Source organism: Crassostrea angulata, chromosome 2 (genome assembly GCF_025612915.1).
Source record: "Crassostrea angulata isolate pt1a10 chromosome 2, ASM2561291v2, whole genome shotgun sequence".
Classification (NCBI taxonomy): domain Eukaryota; kingdom Metazoa; phylum Mollusca; class Bivalvia; order Ostreida; family Ostreidae; genus Magallana; species Magallana angulata.
The window spans coordinates 58,237,215-58,262,653 of record NC_069112.1 but is presented as its reverse complement, the minus strand read 5'-3'; the positions used below and the strand labels follow the sequence as shown (position 1 = coordinate 58,262,653).

Genomic DNA, 25,439 nt, shown 5'->3' with positions numbered 1-25,439 from the left:
GCAATAGCACATCATACGTGATACAAGTTGAAAAATGTAAAGTCTACAAGTTTGTCGAATTTTGACATAACCGTACATGGCATTTGCCTTGCTGCGGGGAAAAGGCATGCCGTAATCGCCAGAATGTACGAAAAACATGATATTCAGCTAAACTTTTGCACTAAGTTATTAATGAACGACAATTTTTCTATTGAAAATACCGGCATTATTTTTAGAAAATATTTGAGGTATAATTAAAACTGAACCAAACAAGAAGAGGTTCATGTATATAACATTCTTTTCGATATGACGAATGTGCTGATTTCTGTAATATAATTATCATGGTACTGTACGATAAGGGTTAAAAAGAAATCTTTAATATCCTATTTCTTTTTTAAAAATTGACATGTAAACTTGAATATTATATTTTGCTGTTTTTAGGTCAATATGGTGATTTAGCTATCCAAGAAGTACAATATTCACCGAGCCCGAGTACGATATTCACCGAGCCGGAGGCAAGGTGAATATTGTACTTCTCGGGTAGCTAAATAATCGTGTTAATCGAAAAAAAACGAGCAATAATTATTAAGGTCTTCCGTTTCCAACGGAAGACCTTAATGTTTTCGTTCGGTTTCTTTTTCCCTATTATTATTATTAAGGTCTTCCGTTTCCAACGGAAGACCTTATTGTTTTCGTTCGGTTTCTTTTTCCCTATTATTAAAGTCTTCCGTTTCCAACGGAAGACCTTATTGTTTTCGTTCGGTTTCTTTTTCCCTATTATTAAGGTCTTCCGTTTCCAACGGAAGACCTTATTGTTTTCGTTCGGTTTCTTTTTCCCTATTATTATTAAGGTCTTCCGTCTTCAGCGGAAGACCTTACTGTTTTTCTACGCGTTCTCATTCTTCTATATTATTATTTTTCTTCTTGGTAGTCACCCTTAATTTCTCAGCCATTTCTCAATCGATTTTAATGATTTTTACAGGGATGATGTCTTAGGTGAATATCTCTTTGCATCTTACTTCCTGTCTGAAAATTCACTTCCGCTTCTGAATATCTCCCTTTTTCATGTATTTTGGAACATGATATTGTTCACGCATCTCCTCAAAAACTGTTTTAGTTAGGGACTTGAAATTTATATGCAAGATAGAGTGGTTATGGTAGATTTGCTTGATTGTTTTAGATTTGACCAGAAGTCATCATCCTTGAAGCTCGACCGGAACTGAAAATGTTGATGTTAAATTGTTTTGAATATTTTTACGAAATTTGAGATTTGATCACGAATATCTTTCTTCTAATCAATATTTTGCTAACACATGTAGAGAATCAAAAATTAATCTATAAAAGATCTTTCAACTGACACCAAGCAAAAGGGGCTGACCCCTCATATAAGGGGCCAAGAGGGGTCTGAAGTCTTTTATCTATATCTCTTTAATGAAAAATATTTTGTAATGTATTATAGAAGCAAAAATGTGTATCTTCCAGTTATCTACCTATATTTGTTAAGAGTTTTCTGATATGTTACATAATTTGGATTTTAAAGGGGCTAGAAGTCCAATATTTTGATCATTTATTTTTTAAAAAGGAGAAATATTTTGAAATGCATTATAGAAGAGAAGATACTCAGAATAATATTCGTAATAATATTTAACCACCAAAGTTTCGTTTAATGGTCCTTATAAGGAGATAAAGAGTCGGCCCCTAAAACAATCTTTCCCTAATATCTCAAAAACAGTAACAAATTTCTAAACACTTGTTGAACAAAATGTGTTTAATATTAAGGGACCTTTCATTGATATCAAGAAAAAGGGGCTAGCCCCTCAAATTACATGATAAGAGGGATCTAAATGTTTCAATCAAAGCTCTTATACATATAACAGAAACAAAACAAGGGCGAGAAGTCCAATACATTTATGATTTATTTGTAAAAGAAAAAAGAGGATATAGAAATTGAAGAAAAGAGTGTTTAAAATCAAAGGATTTTTCATTCTATTTCCAAATCATGTTTAGCTGGTAAATAGCAAAATAAAGGTCAAGCATGTATCTCAAACTCTAGTGATATTGGGAATTTAGTATTTTCCGTTTAATATAGAAGTCACCGACCACCACCCCCCCCCCCCCACCCTTCATAAAATCATTTAGTTTTTCTGGCCCGATTTTACTTGATCTTTGATCTCGGACCTTTAATTTCAACTTAGTACCATTCTAGATTACCGCTCTAATTACCAGACCAATTCGTTCATTATTAACAGAGTTATGAACTTTTTGGCATTTGAGTTTTAATTTTCGTGTTTGGCATGTACTGTAGAAAAAAATTCTAACTCCCGAGCCCTTCACTCAATCCTCATGACATTTTGTGTAAATGTACCTCGGACCTCATTCTGTTTTTCTGCCAAATTTGCAGCGGGTTGAACAATTCAGAAATTTCCGATATCAAGCCGCGAGTATAGCCTATACGGGGACTTACACAGTGCAAGGGATGTAAGCAGCCGCGTAATATTTCTGTTGCATGTATATTTCTTGTTTTCCGTTAAGTCTGTATCTACGATAGCGTGTGAACTACTTATGAATGTTAGAACTGTGGTAATTACTGTCATCAATTTTTTTATGAATAAATTTACGTGTTACTGATTTCGTTATTTCTACATTTATAAGAATTTTATCAATCCTGTTGATATAAAACAGTCAAACATAATAGTAAACGACACAAAAAAATCACTACTCTGAAATACATGTGTAAAATGCATCTGTCATTGTTTTGGGACTTTCCCTAATTGTCGTTAACCGAATCCGAGATCCACACCTCAAAATTCTACTTTCGATTTATTTACGACGAAAATCAAGCTCGGTCCTTTTCATCCCCCTCCAGACACAAACACGCATCAACATTTCAAAGACCTCGCACTGTTACCAAACCTGAGTAGTGAGACATCTTACACGTTGTTTTTCATCTCATACAAAAATTCAGCTCCTGTCCCGGGCGGAAACGCCCCAAATTCAAAGAGAAAATCGGGAATTATGTTTTGACGTGAACCTTCGATGATGAAATATAGACTGGCAATGCCTGTCTGATATGTGCGATATATATTTCGTACGATAGAGACAGAGGACCAGTCTACGATGAAATACTGTTATGACACATGCAAAGGCTGTGTGTTCGAATCTCGCCGGAGCCAAGATTTGTTCTTTCTCTCTATTTCCTTCTCTCCATTTTGTTTGACTTTCTAACTAAGATATTCAAAATAAAGGGGTTGTTGGACTGAAGTACAAGTTGAAAACACTTGTACATTAAGATTTTGACAAAAACATTCTTATTAGGGTCTTCCGTCTTCAGCGGATGACTCCTCTATTATTCTATTGTTTCTTTTTCTCTTTTCTTATTATTAAGGTCTTCCGTTTCCAACGGAAAACCTTATTGTTATTGCTTTGTTCCTTTTTCCCTATTCTTCTATATTATTATTTTTTTTTCTTACAAATTTTGTGCACGCAAGATCTCGAAAACTACTCAATTGATTTTTATGAAACTTGTCGATCTAATAGATGACGATGTGAACCGTATTGCGAATTTTCTTTATTGATGACGTCACTTCAGGTTTTGAGATATAGTCGTTTTGTCGATTTTCAGAGAGGTATTTTTTCGGCAGTACTCCTTTTAAACTATAGCAGACATACACTTAAAATGTTCAGTGATGGTAGACGGAAGATTGAAATTGTGCATAAAGGTTTAAAATCATTTCGATCGCAAAAAGCGCCGAAACTCGCCTGGACCCAAAAATTGAGATTAAACAAATATCATAATTTTTTCTGGTTTTCTTTGTTTATCTCTTTTCTGAATAATATTTTGTTAAAACATATAATGGTAATTTTTTTTATATTTATAAGACCATTTATTTGATATCAAGACAAAGGGGCTGGCCCCTCAAATTAGGGGACCAAAGGGCTCTCAAGTCTTTCATCTATAGCCCCTTTACTGAGATATATTTTGTGAAAGGTTATAGAAGCAAATATGTTTATCTTACAGTTATGTATCCAAGTAATGTAATGATTTTATCATGTGCTATGTAATTAGGGGTTTTTAGGGGCCAAAAGTATAAACTTTTAATCACCCATATCTCAGAAAGGAAAAATATTTTGTAATGCAGTACAGAAGAAAAGTTGTTCAAAATGATGTTTTTAACAAAATGCAACCTTCAAAATTTCGTTAAACGGCCCCTATAAGGGGATAAGGGATCAGCCCCTAAAACCTTCTTTCTCATATATCTCTAGAATGGTATCGAATTTCTAGACACTTGTTGAACAAAATTTGTTTAGAGTTAAATGGCCTTTCATTTCATATCAAGAAAAAGGGGCTGGCCTCTCAAATAAGGGAACCAAAGGGCTCTAAAGTCTTTAATCTGTAGCCCTTTACTGAGAGATATTTTGTGAAATGTTATAAAAGGAAATGTGTTTATCTCACAGTTATGTATCTAAGCAATGTAATGGTTTTATCATGTGTTTCGTAATTAAGGGTTTTTAGGGGCCAAAAGTCCAAAAATGTAATTACCCATATCTCAGAAAGGAAAAATATTTTGAAATGCATTACGGATAATAGGTTGTACAAAATGATGTTTTTAACACTATGTAACCTTCAAAATTTCGTCAAACGGCCCATATAAGGAGATAAGGGATCGGCCCCTAAAACCTTCTTTCTCATATATCTCCAGAAAAGTAGCACATTTTTAAACACTTGTTTACAAAATGTGTTCAGAATTAAATGACCTTTCATTTGATATCAAGAAAAAGGGGCTGGCCCTTTAAATTAGGGGATCAAAGGGCTCTAAAATCTTTTATCTATAGCCCTTTAATGGAAGTCATTTTGTGAATGGTTATTAAAGCTAGATTAGGTAAAATACGTTTATATATCCTAACAATATAATGATTTCCTCTTGTGTTACCCAATAAGGGTTTTTAGGGACCAGAGGTGAACATGATTAATCTTTTTCATCTTAATTGGTAAAAATGCAAGTATTTAAAACAGCAATGTAAGAGAACTTATAAAAAGCGATACAACAAAGCATTAGTACTTCACTCTTTTTTCCATATCATGTTTTGTAGTCAAAAATCAAAGTCGATGATGTCATATTTCCTTCTAAAAATCAGACGGAAGACCTCCTCGTTGCTTGCAACGAGATCGTGTCTAGTTATTATTATTATTTTTCTTTTTTTTCTTACAAATTTTGTGCACGCAATTTCTCAGAAACGGCTTAACCGATTTTCATGAAACTTTCAGATATGATAGATAGTGATCTAAACCTTATAGGTTTTTTATTATATTGATGACGTCACTTCCGTTTTTGAGATATTGACGTTTTAGCGATTTTTAGAGGGGTGGCTTGTTACTCTAACTTCTCCTAAACTATAAAAGATATTGAGTTCAAACTTTCATGGAATGGTAGACAAAAGATTGTAGATTTGCAATTTTATTTTCATTTTGAACTAGATTGAAAGGCGCCGAAGCTCGCCTGGACCCGAAAATTTAGTTTAAAAAAAATGTCGTATTTTTTTCTTGTTTTCTTTGTTTATCTCTTTTCTGAAAAATATTTTGTTAAAACATGTAACGTAAGAAAGGTTAATATTTACAAGACCTTTCATTTGATATCAAGAAAAAGGGGCTGGCACCTCGAATTAGGGGACCAAAGGGCTCTAAAGTCTTTTATCTGTAGTTCTTTACTGAGAATTTTTTTGTGAAATGTTATAACAGCAAATATGTTTATCTTACAGTAATGTATCCAAGTAATGTAATGATTATATCATGTGTTACGTAAATAAGGGTTTTGAAGGGCCAAAAGTCCAAAATTTTGATCACCCATATCTCAGAGAGGAAAAATATTTTGTAATGCAATACAGCAGAAAAGTTGTTCAAAATGATGTTCTTAACAAAATGCAACCTTTAAATTTTCGTTCAACGGCCCCTTAAAGGAGTTAATGGACCGGCCCCTAAAACATTCTTTCTCATATATCTCCAAAACGGTAACGATATTTTAAACACTTGTTGAACAAAATGTGTGTAGAATTAAATGACCTTTTATTTGATACCAAGAAAAAGGGGCTGGCCCCTTAAATTAGGGGACCAAAGGCCTATAAAGTCTTTAATATGTAGCCCTTTACTGAGAGATATTTTGTGAAATGATGTACAAGCAAATGTGTTTATTTTATAGTTATGTATTCAAGCAATGTAATGATTTTATCATTTGTTACGTAATTAAGGGGTTTTAGGGGCCAAAAGTCAAAAATTTTGATCACCAATATCTCAGAAAGGAAAAATATTTTGTAATGCAGTTCAAAAGAAAAGTTGTTCAAAATGATGTTCTCAACAAAATGCAACCGTCAAAATTTCGTTAAACGGCCCCTTAAAGGAGTTAAGGGACCGGCCCCTAAAACCTTCTTTCTCATATATCTCCAAAACGGTAACGATATTTTAAACACTTGTTGAACAAAATTTGTGTAGAATTATTTGACCTTTTATTTGATACCAAGAAAAAGGGGCTGGCCCCTTAAATTAGGGGACCAAAGGCCTATAAAGTCTTTAATCTGTTGCCCTTTACTGAGAAATATTTTGTGAAATGATGTACAAGCAAATGTGTTTATTTTATAGTTATGTATTCAAGCAATGTAATGATGTTATCATGTGTTACGTAATTAAGGGGTTTTAGGGGCCAAAAGTCAAAAATTTTGGTCGCCCATATCTCAGAAAGGAAACATATTTTGTAATGCAGTACGGAAGAAAAGTTGTTCAAAATGATGTTCTCAACAAAATGCAACCGTCAGAATTTCGTTAAACGGCCCCTTAAAGGAGTTAAGGGACTGGCCCCTAAAACCTTCTTTCTCTTATATCTCCAAAACGGTAACGATATTTTAAACACTTGTTGAACAAAATTTGTGTAGAATTAAATGACCTTTTATTTGATACCAAGAAAAGGGGGCTGGCCCCTTAAATTAGGGGACCAAAGGCCTATAAAGTCTTTAATCTGTTGCCCTTTACTGAGAGATATTTTGTGAACGGTTATAGAAGGAAATATGTTTATCTCACTGTTATGTATCCAAGCAATGTAATGATTTTATTATGTGTTACGTAATGAAGGGTTTTAAGGGGCCAAAAGTTAAAAATTTCTGTCCCCCATATCTCAGAAAGGAAAAATATTTTGTGATGCAATACAGAAGAAAAGTTGTTTAAATTAATGTTTTAAACAATATGCAACCTTCAAAATTTCGTTAAACGGCCCCTATAAGGAGATAAGGGATCGGCCCCTAAAACCTTCATTCTCATATATCTCCAGAACGGTATCGGTTTTCTAAACACTTGTTGAACAAAATTTGTTTAGTATTAATGGCCTGTCATTTAATATCAAGAAAAAAGGGGCTGACCCCTCAAATAAGGGGGCCAAAGGGCTATAAGTCTTTAATCTGTTGCCCTTTTCTGAGAGTTATTTTGTGAAAGGTTATAGAAGCAAATATGTTTATCTCACAGTTATGTATTCAAGCAATGTAATGATTTTATCATGTGTTACTTAATTATGGGTTTTTAGGGGCCAAAAATCCGAAATTTCGATAACCCATATCTCAGAAAGGAAAAATATTTTGAAATGCAATACAAAAAAAAAAAAATGTTCAAAATGATTTTCTTAACATTATGCAACCTTCAAATTTTCGTAAACGGTCCCTATAAGGAGATAAAGAATCAGCCCCTTAAAACTTCTTTCTCATGTATCTCCAGAACGGTAACTAATTTTTAAACACTTGTTGACAAAATGTGTTCAGAATTAAATGACCTTTCATTTAATATCAAGAAACCTTTTTCTTGATATTAAATGAAAGGTCCCTTAAATTAGGGGATCAAAGGGCTCTAAAAAAATTATCTATAGCCCTTTAATGAGAGCCATCTTGTGAAAGGTTATTAAAGCTAGATTAGGTATAATACGTTTATATATCCTAAAAATATAATGATTTTCTCTTGCGTTACCCAATTAGGGTTTTTTGGGACCAGATGTCAACAAGTTTAATCTTTTCAATCTTCATTGGAAGAAATGCAAGTATTTTAAAAAGCAATGTAATAGAACTTATAAAAAGCGATACAATAAAGCATTAGTAGTTCACTCCTTTTTCCATATCATGTTTTGTTGTCAAAAATCATAGTTGATGATGTCATATTTTCTTCTAAAAATCGGACGGAAGACCTCCTCGTTGCTCGCAACGAGATCGTATCTAGTTTTTTTTTTTCTTACAAATTTTGTGCACGCGATTTCTCAGAAACGGCTTAACCGATTTTCATGAAACTTTCAGATATGATAGATAGTGGTCATAAGCTTATCGGTTTTTAATTATATTGATGACGTTACTTCCGTTTTTGAGATATTGACGTTTTAGCGATTTTTAGAGGGGTGGCTTGTTACACTAACTTCTCCTAAACTATAACAGATATTGAGTTCAAACTTTCATGGAATGGTAGACAAAAGATTGTAGATTTACAATTTGTTTTTCATTTTGAACTGGATTGAAAGGCGCCGAAGCTCGCCTGGACCCGAACATTTAGTTTAAAAAAATGTCGTATTTTTTTCTTGTTTTCTTTGTTGATCTCTTTTCTGAAAAATATTTTGTTAAGACATGTAATGTAAGAAAGGTTAATATTTACAGGACCTTTTATTTGATATCAAGAAAAAGGGGCTGGCCCCTCAAATTAGGGGACCAAATGGCTTTAAAGTCTTTTATCTGTAGCCCTTTACTGAGAAATTTTTTGTGAGATGTTATAGAAGCAAATATGTTTATCTTACAGTAATGTATCCAAGTAATGTAATGATTTTATCATATGTTACGTAATTAAGGGTTTTAAAGGGCCAAAATTATGGAATTTTGATCACCCATATCTCAGAAAGGAAAAATATTTTGTAATGCAGTACAGAAGAAAAGTTGTTCAAAATGATGTTTTCAACAAAATGCAACCGTCAAAATTCCGTTAAACGGCCCCTAAAAGGAGTTAAGGGACCGGCCCCTAAAACCTTCTTTCTCATATATCTCCAAAACGGTAACGATATTTTAAACACTTGTTGATCAAAATTTGTGTAGAATTAAATGACCTTTTATTTGATACCAAGAAAAGGGGGCTGGCCCCTTAAATTAGGGGCCCCAAGGCCTCCAAAGTCGTTAATCTGTAGCCATTTACTGAGGGATATTTTGTGAACGGTTACAGAAGCAAATATGTTTATCTTACAGTTATGTATCCAAGCAATGTAATGATTTTATCATGTGTTACATAATAAGGGTTTTTAGGGGCCAAAATTATGGAATTTTGATCACCAATATCTCAGAAAGGAAAAATATTTTGAAATGCAGTAAGAAGAAAAGATACTCAAAAAGATGTACTTAAGAAGATGCAATTTTTATAATTTCGTTAAATGGCCCCTATAAGGAGTTAAGGGATCAGCCCCTTAAACGTTCTTTCCCATATATCTCAAGAACGGTAACGAATTTCTAAACAGTTGTTGAACAAAATGTGTTGAGATTCAATTGACCTTTTATTTGATATCAAAAAAGGGGCTGGCCCCTAAAATTAGGAAACTAAAGGGCTCTAAAATGTTTCATCTGTAGCTCTTTACTGAGGGAAATTTAATGAAAGGCTATAGAAGCAAATATGTTTATCTTACAGTTCTGTATCCAAGTAATGTAATGATTTTTTCATGTGTTATGGAATAAGGATTTTTTAGTGGTCAGGGTCCATAAACTATGACCAGCTATATCTCAAAAAGGAAAATGTTTTGAAATGCAGTGTAGAAGAAAAGATACTCAAAACGATGTACTTTACAAAATGCAACCTTAAAAATTTGGTTCAGCGGCTCCAATAAGGAGGTAAGGGACTGGCCCCTAAAACTTTTTTTCTCAGATATCTCAAGAACGGTGACGAATTTCTAAACACTTGTTGAACAAAGCTCTTATCCCTGAAACAAAATAGTATCTGGCCCTTAGAATGTAGACCCCGTTTTTCTATTCTAAATCATGTTTAGCAAAATCAAGATCTAACATATATCTCAAATTCTAAAATCAGACGGAAGACCTCCTCGTTGCTCGCAACGAGATCGTATCTAGTTGTTTTTATAATTCATCGACGAATTGATACCGACATATATTAATTGAATGTCATCAGCAAAGTTTTAGTTTAAAGCCAAAGCAGAACTAATTGAGAAATGCGATGTTTCATTTGGCTATCTTTTTTTTAGTCCAATGTAGAAAAATGAAATGTTATATTGACCTTCTTGGTTACGTGCAGGTGAAATAACGTTTTGTTTTTTCGATAAAGTTGGATATGAGCCAATCAGAAAGCTAAGAATTAATCAATTATAAAACAAATGTTAATGTGTACTCCTTTCTAGAGATGAGACGGATCAATAGGTTTCATAAGGGGGTGAAATGTTTTGATCGGCATGGGGTGCATGTAGCTCGATTGCTTCTACTGTGTTCACAAAAATTTGAGAGAAAATTTTTAACTCGGTTTTCCGGTTATCAAAAACGTGAAAACGGCGGGCGGGGGAGAGGCTGCCATAAAGGTATCCTTATTGTATCGATAACTTCTCGTACAGGATAACTCCTCGTACAGGATAACTCCTCGTACAGGATAACCCCTAGTACAGGATAACTTCTCGTACAGGATAACTCCTCGTACAGGATAACACCTCGCACAGGATAACTCCTTGTACAGGATAACTTCTTGTACAGGATAACTCCTCGTACAGGATAACACCTCTAACAGGATAATACCTCGTACAGGATAACACCTCGTACAGGATAACTCCTCATACAGGATAACACCTCGTACAGGATAACTCCTCGTACAGGATAACTCCTCGTACAGGAAAACACCTCGTACAGGATAACACCTCATACAGGATAACTCCTCGTACAGGATAACTTCTCGTACAGGATAACTCCTCGTACAGGATAACTCCTCGTACAGGATAACCCCTAGTACAGGATAACACCTCGTACAGGATAACACCTCGTACAGGATAACTCCTCGTACAGGATAACTCCTCGTACAGGATAACTCCTCGTACAGGATAACTCCTCGTACAGGATAACACCTCGTACAGGATAACTCCTCGTACAGGATAACTTCTCGTACAGGATAACTCCTCGTACAGGAAAACCCCTAGTACAGGATAACACCTCGTACAGGATAACTCCTCGTACAGGATAACTTCTCGTACAGGATAACTTGTACAGGATAACTCCTCGTACAGGATAACTTCTCGTACAGGATAACTCCTCGTACAGGATAACCCCTAGTACAGGATAACACCTCGTACAGGATAACACCTCGTACAGGATAACTCCTCGTACAGGATAACTTCTCGTACAGGATAACACCTCGTACAGGATAACTCCTCGTACAGGATAACTCCTCGTACAGGATAACTTCTCATACAGGATAACACCTCGTACAGGATAACACCTCGTACAGGATAACTCCTCGTACAGGATAACTCCTCGTACAGGATAACTTCTCGTACAGGATAACTCCTAGTACAGGATAAGCGGTGGACGAAATAATGAATAATTATAAGATTCGATGAATAAACATGGTGTGCTTCTTTGTCTCTGTCGTATATCGTTCGCATATTATCAATTAATCTCCCGTATCTCTCTTTACCCCCCCCCCCCCCCTCCCCCGGAAAGTGATTTGGGAAGTGTATTTTACAAGCTGATCACGCGTGAAAAAAAAAGATAGAATTGACAAAAAAATCTTTTATATGATGCAAACAATAGCCGTTATATGTATCATAAAAATAGCAACATAAAGTACATATGTTTATTGTGTCCATAGTCTTAACGAACGAGAGAGAGAGAGAAAAAGAGAGAGAGAGAGTGAGAGAGAGAGAGTGAGTGAATTCTGTTGAGAAAAAAGAAGTATACGAACTTTACTTCACAAACACATTATATCAATCTTTAGATCAAACAGTGTATAATACATGTACTTCATTGTTATAAATACTTTTTTTCTCTTTGCTAGAAATCAAACATCACAAACAGTGTAGAATACATATACTTCATTGTTAGGCATGCTTCCTTTCCCTTTACTTGGAATCAAACATCACAAACAGTGTAGAATACTTTATTGTTAGGCATACGTCTGTTCTCCTTACTTGAAATGAAAACTATTAGAACGAAACTGTTTTCCCTTATCTTGGAAGGAATACGTGTTGCATCTCGCGTGTTGATTTGATTAACAGGGGTTAAACGTGGACTCGGACTGAAACTGCATGCTGGATTAAATCACATTATACTATATTCTTTTGTGGATACTAATTTTATGAATATATTATATTAGTATATTTCAAATGAACGTACGTAAAATTACGCCTTAAACGCTCTCTTTCTCTCTCTCATCACGATCATAATAAGAGAACATATAGATCGACGACACTCATTAATCAAGAAACCCCTTCTGTAAGATCAAAAAGGAGAGGGGGGGGGGGGTGTTGTACAGTTAGACAAAGTAGTTTGCAATTTAGAGTTTATCTTTTGTCTTGAACAGGTGTGGAAACCTCTAGGCTATGGCGTTTTCTACCTTGGGTTTGCAAATCACTATACACAGGAAATAATATCGACTTAAATTTAATATACACAAGAAAAGAAATGTGTACATAAATAGTTTGCATTGTATTTTTTAAGTTCGATTGTATACATTTAATAACATGTACAGTTTCCCATGTTGTTTTGTGATGCAAAAAGTAGTAATATAACAAGCTTATAAGGTTAAAATAAGAGAACAACACTAATTATTTTAATATTATCTACCTAACTCTGATGTCAACCTGAAAAATATCCTCGCGACCTTAAACTGCCATAATAATAAACCGCTTCGCAAATATTCCAACATGATAAGCAGTATGCGCGCTGTTTTTCCTTAAATAAAAAAATCATATAAATTTTTATTAGTTTAATTTCCCCCGAAATGCCTCCTCCGTCTATCAGTACTTTCAGTTCTTTGATTAAGATAGGAAGTTGTTCTTTTTAAACATATATCAGAGGTATGCAAATTGCTGGGATTATAAAAAAAATATCAGCTGTTTAACTTGGTCACTTTTGGCAAAAACGTTGCATATAGAGTACCCCATTTTTCTGGATAAGTAGTTTGTATCAATTTAGTATGGACAAATGGATTATGGATACTGTTCACACAAAATTAAAACCCGGTTTGCTGTTACATTGACAGTTTTTCTTTTATTGTTTTTTTTTGTTTTTTTTCTGAATTAGTTAAAACTAAACGACTTGCAAAGACTTGGTAAATTTTCGCTGAAAACGTTATGTAACTATACATGTATTTATACTTTTTAAATATCAAAATGATTTTATTGTGCAAGTGAAAGATAGATAATAAAAGAATCTAAAACTGTAAAAAAAAAAAAAAAAAAAGAGTCAGGGTTTTATAAAAGTTTTATATTAGTTAATTTCAGCTAAAAGCCAGGGTATACTACTACTAGCATGTTTACGTTTCTGTAATGATGATTTTGTTTTCTTCGGAAATTGGTATTCTAAAAGTATGGAACGGTATTGGTCAGATGAATTAGAGCGTATATGAACTGGTAGAGTTTTAATTATGAGATATTTTAAAATATATACTGTTTTGACGATATTTTTCAAAATTAAGTAGCTGCTTTATTGTAAACAGTTCATGTTCACAAGTGGCTGTAAAGTTGTATTATAATAGCTCTCCGGAAATTTTTTATCAAAAACCATCAATAAGTGAGTCTGTATCGAACTGACATTCAGAACGTCATACTCTTTTCCTGTAATAATTGCTTGAAATAAAAAAAAATGCCAATATTCACCAGCAAAATACGCTTTTTCCCTATGTATCGCTAACAATGCAAAATGAATAATTTTTAAAAATAATTCATACACATTTTTAATATCACGACAGTTAACCTTAACTTTAGAATTTTTATTTATTTTTCAAAGAGGGGGTTTCCTTATTATTTCTCATAGTAATCAAAATTTAAAACCAATGTCTTTAAATATTTTGTTTTTCTTGTCGAGTACCTTGCAACTAAGTTATTTAATTGACTAGTTGGCCGACTCCGTGTAATTTTTCCAGGGGGAGGGGTCTTGTCCGAACTTTGTGGTAGCGATTAGAAGCTTTTGGAGATATTTTCTTAATTCAACCTAGCTCTAGACTTTAACAATTTGTTGCATGTTTTTATATCTATATACATGTATATTCAAACAAAGTCATTATATGTAGTTTTTTCTAGTTCTTAGAAGATATCTGAAGCCGATCGAATTCTTTACTCGCATTTTTTTATACATTCTCTTGTCAAAATGTACACCAAGCTCATAATTTATTTTTCCGAAAAACCATACTTCCCAAGAAAGGATGTTATCCAGAGATAATACCAATTATAGGCCTACCTAATATATAATTTATTTTATTTATTCTGTCCCCATTTCGGCGATAACAGCATGCCTTTACCTGCACCTAGCCTCCTATCGTTGACGTCACTGTTTCCAAATATGATCATGTCAATATTCGACAAACTTGAAGACTTTACATTTGTTGATTTGTAACATGTCAGCCATGCTATTTCGGAAAACTGATATACAAATGCAGAGACTACAGATGGAAAGTGTGTATTATAGTGGCAGGTTACATGTAAATAACAGACAGCATTTTACAGCTGCAATTAAGCATCTGTAGGAAACATTCGATTGAAGGCCTGCGCGGTCAACTCTAAAGTGTTTATTCCTGTGTTTTATAGGTGACATGATCAAAATTACACTCATTCATACTCAGGCTCACACAACAACATGATTGCATATTCGGATTAACAAGTTTACATATCTGGATATTTGAACACGATTACCCTCCATTAAAAAAAACCCAGATTCATAAAGTTTTCACTCTAATGCCAGTAAATTGTAGAATAGATGTTGACATAGTTTTGATGCTAAATAATTTTGTATGTGTATTTTAATAATGTCTAAAATCATATTTAATATGAAGTCATTTCTGAAAGACTTCATATTAAGTCTATAGCTGAATATCTCCAAAGAAATGAAATGAAACAAAATTTTGCAGATCGGCTTCTTTTTTGATTAACAAACTGTTTCTTCGTTCCATATTTAAATTGTATTGTATTTTCGTTACGTAATTACTAGACATCGACATTTTTCTCTGTATAATTGTCGATAGTTCTTCCGACCTTCGCATTAGGTAAATATGCCAAACAGTCGTCGTCGTACTATTCAATATATGGGCCCAATGTGACAATAAATTGCTTAGATATTACATTTACAGTTCAGTTTAATATCAACTGTCACAGCTATTTCTTTATTGTAGTCAATGGTATCCTCATATGTTTACCACGCAAATATTATTATTTATCGTAAATTCGTTGACAGTTCTGCCGAACATCGCATTAGGTAAACCTGCCACACAGTCAACAACATTTAATGAAATAACGCCACGTATGCAGTGGATGGCAATAGAGGAACAGATAATGTTGAAGACAAGTGTACAAACACAGCTGTTGGCGACAGCAATCCCTGGTGGAGGGTGGATCTACAGGCTGTGTATAACATCACAACTGTCAGAATACTCAATAGAGAGAGTAAGTGTAAAAAGTAACAACATTGCCAGTCTTGATTTTGCTTTTTATGTCTATACCTTATATATGTATAACATCACAACTATCAGAATACTTAACAAAGGAATATACAGTTAAACACAGGTAAGCGTATCTAACAACAACATTACAGAATCGAAGTATAGCAAATGTAGAGGAAAATGTTGTTTAAATTCTAGTTAATTGGTTCATAGCTTCGATTGAATGAAGCCCCCAAAATATTGATTTACTATTTTGTTATATCCAAAACTCTTTAAATTCCTCTTTTATTTTACACAGTATCTATCTTAATCATGATTAGGGTGTCCTATAGATGTGCAATAAGGTTTCGGAAATTTAATTTTCGGCCAAGGGGTTAATTAAATGCTGAAAAGTGACGTTTGTTTTGTTTTCAAAAAAATGTGGTTTCAATAAGTTAACTAGTTTATGCATAGGCCAAACCAACTCCTGGCATATAATTGGAGGCGTCCTGTTGATGTATAAGGTCATTGAAATTTTATTTTAACCCTTGGGGTAAAAAAGGTGGGTCTTTTTTTTTTTTTTTTTTTACAAAAGAAATGGTTCCAAAAACTCCTAGAGCTGAATTTTCTTTGGAATTATGAAATGGGATATCGGTTAGATGCACAAAAACCTTTTGAAAAATTGTCATATAGATAAGTAAATAATAGTTAAAATGACATTAGTTCCCCCAAGATAAATTTTCTTTTTCAACACACAAATAAAAACAAGAGGCCCATGGGGCCACATCGCTCACCTGAGTAACAATGGCTTTATATAGGTGTGCAAAGGATATTGTGCCATATGGCCCCTCGGTAGAAAAACAAAAAAAGAATACCATAAAATAAACTGTATCCAAATTTTGAACTTATTTTCTACACTTATTCTATGACATTAAACCCTTTTTTTTTTTTTTTTTTTTTTTTTGCAAAAAATAAGATTCTATGCAAGATAGAAAACAACATTTTGGTAGGGGTACACTCTTAACTTCCAATTCTCTTTATTTCAGTTCTGCCCCTTCACTTTATAAAACGATCAAATTATATATGAGAATATGCACATAGGAACATATTCATCTTCAACTACATTGTACTTGCTAGTTATTGTATTTTATTAAAAAAGATTCCTATATGTGAAAGAGGAAAAGTGTACCTCAAGGTGCTCAATTAAAAACATTCAAATATTCAATTGGTCTTCCACATTATAAACGATTGTTGTTTACAAGGCGTGAACTCATGCTATGTTTTATAACCTTACTCACTTGATCGATGAATGCACTCGAATGAAAATGTTGTCATGTAATATGTCAAAGAGCTATTACATGTATAATCAATGCATAGGCGTCGGAACTGGGTGGAGGGGAAGGGGTTCTCCCCCCCCCCCCACACACACACACCAATGAGCCTCAGACTGCAATGTATTAAAAGGCAGATCGCTCTATTTTACTAAGGCCCACACTTTATTTTCATCTTTATTCAAGATCACATTAAAAAATGGCCACAAATCAAGATGATTTTCCGCTGTAATTTTTTCTTAAGAATAGCGATAATAGGTTTATTCCCGTAACAGAAATGTTTTAAACTGTTTTAAAGAGATCGTTTTAATTCAATTGTGTCTGAATAACCACCAAAGTTGGTGTAGATTCATCGCATAAGAAGGTGGCCCCAAAAAGTTGTTATAGCATATTATCCTTTTATTTTTTTCTGTACAAGTATTTAACGTTTAGTGAGGTGACAAATCAAAATTTCAGCGTCAATCGTAGAATTATAAGCAAGATAAAGAACTCACAATTCTGCTTGGTTTGAGTCAATTTTTTGTTCACATGAGTTAATTACATTCAACTTAAGATTTTTAAACTTGATATTTCCTATTCAGAATGAACAAAAGCATGACCTCAGTTCTGGGAGCAAAGCTCTGTATCTTGCTTATAATTCGAAACTTGACTCAGCTGAAAATGATTAGTAAAAAGAAAAATGTAAATAAACAATTAAAACAGAAGAAACATGCACTAAAACAAAGAAAGAGCACAATTTATTTTTCATAATATATATATATATATATATATATATATATATATATATATATATATATATATATATATATATATACCTATATATTTCTAGCAGCAAAAACAATCTCCGTTTAGACTGAAAATGCAGAGCATCTTAACAAAACACGTTGTATCATAATCAACTATAACGCAGAGATCGTACCGAATTACCAATAAAATGTATAGTATTTATAATATGATATGCTGTTAGTGCATCAAATTATGCTAATTTTGCGCAGGTGAAATATTAACTGTCTGATTTACCGAAGTCTATATTTGATTTAATACATAAAATCCCAAAATACAGGCAATATTTCCTCTCAAGTTAAAAAGCATAAACGAAATTCAAAACAATGTAAAACCACGGTCATGAGTGAAATGGTCAACGCATCGAAAGATTGAATCTCAATTGACTTCACTAAATTGGCACAAATATATTTAGCATGTTTCAAGTATTCCTTCGCATGTAAACTGTTGCACAACAAGCAAATACATCTTTGTCAGTTTGACCCGTTTACCATGCGTCAACATTCAAACTTGGCTGCCTTACACAATGAACTTTCGTTTTCGATATGGAATACCGTACCCGAAGTTATAAACTGATTGACAGCGATTATCTCTTTATTTTTATTTTCGTTAATTACTCAAAATTGAAACAGAGTTCGCCAATAATTTTTTGCAATTTATGATTTCCTTTCCATAAGGATTATTTTAGCAAAATTACGTTGAATTTGCTTCAATAGTTCTTGAGAAGAAGATTTTTTTAAAATGCACCCCCTTTTTCTACAGTTTCGAGGTTTTTTTCGTTTTAAATAAAGATCGGTCTTTCATTTCTGCAATTTATAATCACCTTTCTAAAGGGATGCTTTGTGCCAACTTTGGCTATAATTGACGAAGTGGTTTTAGAGAAGAAGTTTAAAATGTGAAAAGACGGACGGACGGACAGACGGACGACGGACAAATGGTGATTAGAAAAGCTCACTTGAGCTTTCAGCTCAGGTGAGCTAAAAACCAAAAAAAAAAAACAAGAAGAAAAAAACAACAAAAAATCCGAACATTCATATTTAACATAATGGTCAAAATTTTAATGAAATATAAATGGTGGTTTTAATATTAACTGGTAAAAATGACAATTTTTCTTTTAAAAAAATATAAACAATATCAATTTTTCTAACTTTAAAGAATTTATAAACGATTTATCCAGATACGATCGTTGGTGTCTGTTAGAGTTGCAGAATTTTTTTAAGGGGGGATCAATAACATATACAGTGGTAGCAACGTTATTGTTGACAAACGACACGCACGATTCTGATACACGAACGATCACTCACGATACACGAACGATCACGCACGATACACGGACGATCACTAACTTACTGAATTTTCACGACACACGAACAAAAACGATTAAACACGCAACCGAACGATTCTTCACCATTAAACACGCAAAATCAAAATCAATTTTTAAGATTAGAATTAAGAAAACGTATTGCTTTAATTTGTATTGCTTTTTGTTTGTTTTTCATTGAAAAGCGGCATGTACAGTAGCAATGCACTGTTTTATATTTTACGAGTAAACAATTTACACATCCATACAAAAAAGAATATATGATTCATACACAAATTTATTTTTTGTCTCTATAACGAATAATAACTTAAGTGTAAATGAATTGAAGATACTGGATAAACTATATAAATTTATTTGCATACGAGTTGACTGTTTATGTAATCCAGGTCCCTTACGTACGATTTAATTATGCGGGATAGAGGTAAATTTGTTACCTTGTTCCATAGAATTTCGATTTTACACATAGAATATTTTCATTATTTAAAGTACATATTTGATTTATTTCTATTTATTCCATAGGCGTCGGAACCGGGGGGGCTAGGGGGGGCTTAGCCCCCCCACTTTTTTTGCAAAGTTATACATAACCATTAAAAACATAGTATTACAGAGGGTCCAGCCCCCCCACTTTTTCTCGCAGGAAAGATTATTGTTCCTAAATTTACCTTGAAAGATTGAGAAGTTGGATTCAGCCCCCCCCCCCCCCCCCCCCCCCCCACGGATTAGGAATTTCATGATGTTTTGATTTTGGAAAAAAAAAATTTTGGATAAGTTATTTTTTTGAAAGTATAGGTCTACTCCCCCCCCCCCCCCCCCCCCCCCCCCCCACGGATTAGGATTTCCACGATTTGGAGAATTACTTTTTTTCTCAATATTTTTGATGATTAGTCTAGCCCCCCCACTTTCAATTTGCTTCCGACGCCAGTGTATTCTGAATTTTAAAGCGTCTATAAAAATTTTTTTCAAACAGATGTTTACACAATGCGTATCGTATTCTCATTTGAAAGAAAAACGTTGGGGATAATCGTTTAGTTTAAGGTCAGACGACACGTTCCTCGAGAATCTTTTTTGTATCTCCTCGTAATAAAGAGTTCCAATAAAAAATATTAATTTTATAATTACTTTAAAAATGATCAAAATTTACTTGGATCTGGTTATATGTGTAGATGGACGAATGGTTAGAACCGTGGTCGCTCACTGCCAGAAGCTTATAGGTTTTAGAGGTCGTGAGTTCAAAGCCCCGCCCCGGCGGAAATATAGTTATAATGATTTATTTTTATAACAGCAATTCAAGTGTATTTTCAAGAAGATTATATAGGAAATTGCATACTCTAGTATTTTGCAGAAATGCCTGGTAAGGTACCCTAATTTTTTGCAAGAAAGCTTGTCAAAGTAGTAGTAAACCATTAACAAATTCCTGGAAAAAGTTATCTAAAATTGAGGAACGTGTCGTCTGACCTTAAAACAGAGGAGTGGGTAAGCTTGACCGCTTTCATTCAACGTGTCGCTCTTGCTAATATGATTAAAATTATGTGTCAAGACACAATGGATGCTTGATATAGGCTGACTATAACATTATGAAAAACTAACTCGACGAACAAAGGATTGAATTAGCTGTGGAAATACTTGATGAATGTATTAAACCACAAAAGAGAGAATGAATGCTAACAACTGTCAATGTTTTTTCTATAAAAAAAGTTTAAAATTCACATTGTTTTACAAAAAATACTTCTCGTTGTTTTAAGAATAAATCCTGACATTCTGTAAAAAAAGTTACAAAACGAAAAAACCGCACGATCACGCACGAACACGCACGGTAAAAAACGCAAACTATTTTTCCTGATACACGCACGATCCCGCACGTTACACGAACGATCACCCACGTTACACGAACTAATTAACACGATTGGCTTGTCAACAATAACGTTGTTACCACTGTACTCATCAGTTATATTTATTGACTATATACGGTTAGAATGATACACCTTTATTCCCATCCTACAGTATCGATCAGACCAAACCAAACAGAAGGTAAACCCCAACTAAACCCTGGGTTTACTTTCTGGGATTACTCCGGGTTTACTAGAGTAAACCAAAAGTAAACCCATAGTGGACACAAAAAGTAAACCCCGATCAGAAAGCAGACGGTACATGTGTATTCAAAATATACATGTACAAGGGGCCGGAATTACAGGCAGTAGGATAGTAAGATAAATCAAAGTACTGACGGGAGTTGATTTTATCGATTATCATTTATTTTAAAATTAACTTATCTTGCGTGGCAATTAGTGTCTAGTTTTTTTTTTAAATTACGCACTTTTTTTATAATTAGACTTTTCAGACAAGAATTAAGAGAAACCCCATATGAATCATGTTGTGTAATTTTCAAACTATGTATTAACAATCGAAACAATTCTAAAAAGTGTATGGATCAAAGCAATATTGATATTGAACTCCAGTCTCGTTCAACCATACGCTTAGCTGTCTCCAATAATCTCCGACAAGCAAGAGAGCCTCTCTGTTTGTCGAAGATTTACGGAGACAGCCGAGCTTTTCGTTGAACGAGACTATTAAACTCTGGCGTAGGAATACAAGAGAGTACATGGATATCTAAATTGTTCGTATTATATAAAATCTTACTATTTTCAAAGTGTTTATATACAAGTACCACTGACGAAATCCATGATCATCTTTACGAAGTCTTGTTGCATCTTCTATTTGCAAACATGTCCTGCTATTGTAAATATCATTTTACCAAAAAGTAGCTTCTTTTAATTGGACCAATAACGTTGTGGATTTTATGTTATGTTTTATTTTTCCTCTAATATCGGCGTTCGTTTTCTACATTTTGTACCGTTAATAATACCCGGTACTTAGTGAAATTATCATTTTAAGCAGTGCAATTTTTTAATACGCTTGCATTACTTGACAGTTGTTCATTCCTGCAGCTATATACATAAGATCTGAATATAGAGATCTAGACGTTGCCTGGTTTGATTTTCCGTTTATAAATTGGGACTATGGTGTGCTGATCCCAAAATATTAATAGTTATACAACACATTTGGACGATTTTTAAAAACAAAATATACATACCTGTGAAAGATGCAATTTATTCAGATGAAACGGGAATCATTTAATATTTATTCGTTTGATGAGATATGTCTTGAATTATGACCTTAACCCTTGACTTAAGCAATCCAGTTAATGCATTTCGTTTCTTTGTTATAAACATGGATTATTTATTTGTGTAGTATACAGGAAGTAAGTCAAAGAGGAGAAAATAAGTCAAGACGAGGATTATGCAGTGAGCTTTCACATTGAAACTTGACGTAAAGTCACCGCAGAGAATATGATAGAGTGATTACTATAGGGCAAATGCATAGTGGGGGCTCAATTAGACTGCTTAGAGTAACAAGAAGGTAGCCATCATTGCAGAAAAAAACTTAACCCGCTAAAGAAAATGAATTAGCATACTTATTCCTGCCACATCCTACAATTAAGCTGCTTAACATATTATAACTTTCAACAAATGTATTTGTCAATATTAGGTACATTCATTGTAATTATGACCTTAACCCTTGACTTAAGCAATCCAGTTAATGCATTTCGTTTCTTTGTAATAAACATGGATTATTTATTTGTGTAGTATACAGGAAGTAAGTCAAAGAGGAGAAAATAAGTCAAGACGAGGATTATGCAGTGAGCTTTCACATAGAAACTTGACGTAAAGTCACCACAGAGAATATGATAGAGTGATTACTAATGGGCAAATGCATAGTGGGGCCTCAATTAGACTGCTTAGAGTAACAAAAGTCTACGACATTATAAAGTTTTCCGTAGTCATCAAGATAGTTGAAAGTAGCACGTAATATCAAGGATTTACAACGATAATAATATATTTACATCCACCAAGTATTTTTCCCTATATTAAAACTAATAGTAAATTCATAACTCTATAGAAACAACAATACTGAAATTTACACGCACATGTTCATCGATTGGTCGAAACCTACATGTACAGCAACCTACGTAATACCACGGACTACACAAAACAATCAAGATGACGTCAGACTCAAATTCCAATGGGAGACGATCTCGCTGTTACTTTTAGATAACGTACTGATGTACATAATGTACATTAACAGCACTTAAGTGGATTTTACCAACTTTTTACAATCAATTTATTAATTGGTTAAAAGATAGATGTAAATATGTATGTGTCATAATATAAAATCTTTTTTGAGATTCATGCAGGTTCTTAAGGTAGCCATCATTGCAGAAAAAAACTTAACCCGCTAAAGAAAATGAATTAGCATACTTATTCCTGCCACATCCTACAATTAAGCTGCTTAACATATAATAACTTTCAACAAATGTATTTGTCAATATTAGGTACATTCATTGTAATTATGACCCGTAACAATATTAGAATCGCCAAAGCACGATCTCGTCAAACTTTAATCATTCTTATTGATCACATTTTTCTTGAACAATTATCACAGACAATTTCAACCATTTCTTTTTACGTTAAAAACAAAATAATCATATTTTGCTTAATATGAGCCTTTTTGTATGAGTTAATCATGCAAAACAATAAAAATTAAACAATTACAGGGAAGTGTAATCTAGGGGAAACTCTTTGGTAAGGTTTTTCCTGTGTTATATTTATATATTAATATATTGCGCATATTTTTATGACAATTAGGCCTATAAAACAAAAGATAACGGCATATAGTTTACACCTGTTATTTGACTTTTATTTAGATATGTCGTTCCTGCTACGTGATGTTACCGTCACTGTAGGGCTGACAGAATCAGATTTAAACACTCATTGTGGTTTCTTTGCTGGTCCCGGTAATGCGTCACAGCTGGTCGTCATCGACTGTTCGACGTCACCACAAGGAAGATTCGTTAAGATCTCCAAGACAACTGATGGTCTCACTTTTTGTGAGGTTGATGTGTTTGGCGTCCCTGTCTAATATTTATTAAAGCCGATGACTAAGCTGAATTGTTGCCGACTTCAGATACATGTATATGTTTGCGCATCCTGAAGAATTGATTATCTGTTCCTATTTAATGTGACTTTTCAAATCGCTTCAAGTTAAAATTCTACAGCTGTTGCCCTATTTATACCTCTATATGTTTTTGCTTTTAATGTTACATGTCTGGCTTATTTATAATGCTACTTACATTGTATATAACTGTGAAGCTTGTTAATGTACCTTTATATATTTAATTCAACATTTTGTAAATAACTTTGATCAGTACGTATCGGGTTTTTTTCTGTTTAATTACTGTGGTGGCAATAAATTACATTTATGGTATATTGTGTTTTCTTATAATAGAACATTAATTAGGGCATGGTAATTATTTACACAACAAAATTTTAGATAACTTTTTTCTAATGGAGTCTTTTAGATTTGAAATCATTGAAGACATTTTGAAACCAGAACTTATTTTGATTGCTCTGTGCAGATAATATAACATTTAAAATTGTGTAAACTAAAATATAAACAATTTTGAATTCGGTACAACCCGTCGCTAACCCAAGGCTTTTTAAAGCTGAACACTGCTCGTAAACAGGCACTGCCATATTTCTTTTTCATCACTGCTGTCCCTACAACCCCTATATAAGGCACATACCTCTAAACAGTTCAAAGTACTTTGCTGTAGCGGTCTCACCTGTGTGGACATACATCCTCGCCGTGCTACTCGTTCGCAATGAAATTATCAAATTTTACACACAGGAGAATACATCAAATTAATCGGTCAATTTATTATTTACAAACAGAATATGCACATGATAAAGAAATAAATGCATTAAATCCAAAGACCACGAAAGGAATACCAGTGGTCGGCCACGAGTTTCAGGTGTGCAGTCGGGTGTAACGAAATCGAAGGATTTATATACAAGGTACCTATGTGCCGGTGCCTATTTATGAGCGGCGTTCAGTTATAAAGTAAATTTGGGTAAAGAAATGGTACACTTACTTTGCAATATATTTTCTTTTTGATTTTGCAAATATCCATACAAGATAGAACTATCGGACGATATCATAGCATCATACTCTATCATTTCATTGGAAACATTAACTTATTATTCTTTGAAGAATAAGTAATGTATTATTTTACTTCATTCCCGTATAGAATCGTAATTACTTTGATTTATTTCTCTAAGCAAAATCATCATAAGTATAAGATTCGGTATCAGATGAACTATGGTCACTAAATTCCACAGGATTTTGCACGTATGCCGTTAAAATCCCATTTTCTTATATCTCATTCACCTTTGAACATAATAATTCAAAATTTATGAAGAATAAATAAGCAAAACCAAAAAAAAAAACTTAAATAATTGACGCAAATAAAAAGTACACATTTCTTCTATGTTCGCAAAAAGTTTTACACCCGAATGTG

General features: G+C 33.5%; 1 pseudogene; it reads left to right on the top strand.

Annotated features, from left to right (window-relative positions):
* LOC128173688 (neurogenic locus notch homolog protein 2-like) overlaps positions 1-24,340 on the top strand; it is a 44,342-nt pseudogene extending 20,002 nt beyond the window's left edge.
* Positions 24,341-25,439: the final 1,099 nt, after the last annotated feature.